This window comes from Pseudophryne corroboree, chromosome 1 (assembly GCF_028390025.1).
Source record: "Pseudophryne corroboree isolate aPseCor3 chromosome 1, aPseCor3.hap2, whole genome shotgun sequence".
Classification (NCBI taxonomy): Eukaryota; Metazoa; Chordata; class Amphibia; order Anura; family Myobatrachidae; genus Pseudophryne; species Pseudophryne corroboree.
The window spans coordinates 554,580,475-554,585,112 of record NC_086444.1 but is presented as its reverse complement, the minus strand read 5'-3'; positions in this window follow the sequence as shown (position 1 = coordinate 554,585,112).

Below are 4,638 nucleotides of genomic sequence, written 5' to 3'. Positions count from 1 at the left end.
TGTACTACATATAACCATCTCGGAAATGTCACCATTTTAATGAGATTCGCTCTCCCCACATATGATAGCATAAGGTGGGCCCAACCCTCTAGTTCTCTCGCCGTATCCATTAATGCCGTAGAAATATTCAATTTGTATAACTCTGCTGGATGTTTGGGAAGGCAAATACCTAGGTAGTCAATGTATGACTTTGCCCACTTCACTGCAATCTGACGGACCCAATGCGGGGTAGTAATGCGAGGATGTAAGCAAAGATCCACAGATTTAGCCAAATTGACTGAATCCGGAGATTTCACCAAATTCTTCCAGTTTACCTAAGATTTTCTGCAAAGACTATTTTGGATTGTCTATATACAACAATACATCGTCCGCAAAGGCCGATAGCTTCATTTCTACTCCTCCCACCTTTATGCCCTTGAACTCCGACCATTATTGTAGGATGCGAAATAGTGGGTCTATACAGAGGTTGAACAATAGGGGGGATAAGAGGCACCCCTGGCGTGTTCCCCTATACATGTGTATGTATTCTCCTCTCACTCCATTAATCAATAATGATGTTTTGGGTTGGGAGTAAAAATATCGAATTAATTCAATAAAAATTGGGTCAAAGCCGCTCCTTTCCAGTACCGCGAACAGATGTGGCCAAGCCACAGAGTCAAAAGCTTTATTAGTATCCAGACTTAACTTTGTTAAACAGATCTAGTAATGCAGGCAGTATTTCAGTTTCCAGCATCTTATAATACATGCCAGAAAATCCATCTGGGCCAGGAGATATGTGGAACAAAAGCCCCTTAATGACAGCTCTCAACTTCTCTTCTGTTATGTCTCCGGCTAGTCTATCCCTCTTTTCCTGGGTTAATTTGGGCAGCTTAGCTAAGGATAATAAGTAATCTTGTCGATCTTTTGATATTGGCATATCCTGGTACAGGGTCGTATGATATCTGTGAAAATGGGCAAGTATGTTGTGAGTATTAACACATGTCGTGTTAGTAGCAGGTTCTCTAATAGCTGTAATGAAGGATCATTTTTTATAAGGTTTGGACATAAGGGCCAACAACCTGCCAGACTTGTTTACCCATTTAAAGTACATCTGTTTAGAGTGGTCCAAACTGGATCTAGCCTGTGCAACCAAGAAAGCTTCAAGAGCTTTTCTGGACTGTAAATAGGCGTCCATAGTGGAGTCCGAGTGATTTATTTGATATTGTCTAAAGGCCTGCACTACTGTTTCTTGCAGATTATTATATTGTTTTACAGATTCTCTTTTATGCCTGGCAACATATTGTATAATGTGGCCCCGCATGACCGCCTTTGACGCCCCCCAGAACAAGACAATGTCATCCCAACTTTCTATATTATCATCCTGGTAGTTAGTCCAAGATGTTGTAAGATAGTTTTTAAAATCCTCAGATTTGGACAGGTAGTCTGGGAAGCGCCAAAGACGGGTCGTCGCCACTGCTGCATGATGCCACAGATCCAAGGACACCGGGGCGTGATCAGAAATCAAGATATCATAAATCTCAGCCTGTTTCACCTGTGTCATCAGAGTATTTGCCAGTAAAAAGAAGTCTATTCTGGACAATGACTGGTGCACCCTGGAGAGGTGAGAAGTATGTTCACCATCATGCAAGAGTCTCCACAGATCATTAACTTGAAGAGTTGTTTTAAGAGCTTGTATATGATACCATGATTGAGGAAGGGATCGGTTTATTGGTGGAGACTTATCTATCGTGGGGTTATCCATGGAGTTAAAATCGCCCGCCATTACCAAGTTATAAATGTGGCGTCTAGCCACCAATTGTGTAATCTTAGCTAAAAAATGGTCAGGGGATATATTTGGGGCATACAGATTTAGCAAGGTATATCTACTACCTTCAATGTCAACATCCAATAGTAAGAAGCGTCCCTCCAGGTCTACTACCCTATCTAATATGTCATAACGTAAACCTCTGCGAAAGATTTATTTCTATAGGAGGCCGTAACACATTCCCCGATCCAACGGGCTGAGTCCTCCCCCTGCACCCAATGGGTCTCTTGTAATAGAGCAATGTCGGGTCTCAACCTCCGTAAATGCGTTACTACTTTCTTCCGTTTGATTGGCGTATTGAGACCAGCGACATTGCAGGAGATTAGATTACAATGAGGAGGGACCATAGACCTATCCTGTAATTGTGTGGGTACAGACATGGATTGAGGCAAACTCAGAGTGACATAACTGTCTCATGGGACCAGACTTACATAATAAACAACTGTATGCAGACTTCTCAATAGAAAAATATGTATATAGATACAAGCGTAAAGAAATATAAAATGAATAGTATTTGTCACATGAGCAAATGAGTACAATGAATACAATAGGAATAAAAGGAAAATTTTCGTGGATTCGTGTTTCTCTATTTTTTTCTTTAGTATCATGTGATGGGCTCAACCCATCTATCTGTCCTGAGGACCCCAACAATATCGGTTTAACGGGCTCTGATCACTCATTAAACCGTTAATATTTTATCTACTTGTAACAAAAACCAAAAAGGGCAATGAGAAACAATATGATTAACTTAGAGACACACCAACGAACCAGTGGTCCGTATTACCTTGTCACTTCTAATGTGAGCATAGCCAAGTGTAGTTCATAATCACAGCCTATCACTCTACCATAGAGCATCTTCGGAGCTTCTCAGGGACCCAGGGACAATCCCCGCCTCACATGGTCGAAAAATAATCAAGTGCATGGCATAATTAGCTGCCATCATCCATCGCCCCTAAGGCTCCCATAATGAGAAGTTATTCATCAAATCGCTCTGGGGAATGGGCTGGTTCCCTATGCAGATGTTCCTTGGCCTGCTTCGGATCAGTAAAATATACCGGACGACCGTTTTTCATTATCCGCAGCTTTGCCGGATACATCAAAGCGAAGCGTTCATTCTGCTCCACTAGCATCCTGCAAACCTCGGAAAACTCCTTTCTCTTTTGTGACACTAAAACAGAAAAATCCTAAAATATCAAGATCTTTTGTCCATCCACAACAAGTGACTGGGCATTGCGATAGGCTATCAACATTTTCTCTTTGGCTCTAAAGTCTAGGAATTTGGCAATGGCAGGTCTAGGCCTAGCCAACCTCTCCTGCCTTTCGGGTCCAAGTCTGTGCACCCTTTCGACTTGGGGTACAGCATCTGCATCATGAATCCCTAGCACCTGTGGGATACGGACACTAATGTAATCTATCAATTGTGGACCCCGTACCGACTCCGGAATGCCTATGAATCGGAGGTTACTTCCTACGTCCCTGTTCTCCAATTCGTCTAGTTTAGCCACCAGAGTCTGAATAGTGTGGTCTCTTTGGTCAACAGATGCCTGTAAAGCATGGACCGAGTCCTCATTATCGCTAAGACGCTGTTCTAGCGTAACTATCCTGGACGTATTCGAGTCAATTTTTGCAAGTGAAGTCTCTAATCTAGTGTGAAGGTCCTCAAATTCTTTATCTAGTAAGGGCATCAGTAGCTTAATCTTAACATTGGCATTATCCTCAGAAGTAGGTATTATCGGTATCTGGGAAGGCGCTGCCCGGGATTCCCCTGCCACATTTCCCATCGATTGTCTTGCAGGGGAAGACGGAGCGGCTGGAGCCGTAGATTTATTTTTGTTTCTAACCATATTTGAATCAGATTGGGCATTGGGAGTATCAGGTAAAGCGTGTTTCTCTAAGTATTTGTCCATACCCCAGTACAGACCACGTTAAGGGAACAGCGGCCGCACCTCAAATCCTATTGTTGACAGAAATGAACCAAACCTATTGTGAAACGTCGTCAGCTATGTGGCAAGTGGCTGATATGGCTCTTATACTTTTAAACCCTAACCTCTACATGGTTAGTTTGTCTCCCTCTATAGTATAAGAAACTGCCTTCTAACAGGAAGTGTACTGCACTTAAATTAAGCTAGGCGTGTGCAATAAACTGGACTATACAGTGCTGCTATGCTGGAGAGGTTATCCCCATGGGTATCCCAATTGTCAGCACCAATGCCGCCACTCTAATAGCTGTCCACAAATGCGTGTTGATGGACTGTTGCCGACCAATATAGAGCAGTCCACCACTCACAGTGGAGAGATCTGTGTATTAGTCAAATTCAAAGTAAAATACAAGGAGATCTGATGCAATATCTCAAACCGCCACAAAATGGTATCAGAAATCCGTGAAATACAGGCGTAACTTTGCACTACTAATATATTTAGATACAGTATACTTTCCAGTATGATAATATTTATCTAAACTGGTGTCCGAGGACAATAGAGGCTACATTGTGTGCATAAACAACTGCCAGAGTATCCACACAATGAGCAGTATATAGATTATTGGACTGTCTCCTACTGACACAGGACAGTGATACCCCTTTTCCACTAGCTGTTTTTACCCGTGTTTTTGCACGGGGGCGCGCATCGACACGGGTTTTCAGTAGGTGGAAACGGGTCAACACGGGTTGAGTGACCCGGGAATCCTACCCGGCTATTTACTTGGGTAGAACACGGTAATGACACGGATAACGGTGCAGTGGAAACGGTCATTACACGTGTTTTCAGACCCGAGTAACGCTCTGAGACGCTGATTGGTGCTTCTGGGGCACTGGAAGATGATGTCATCCCTGGGA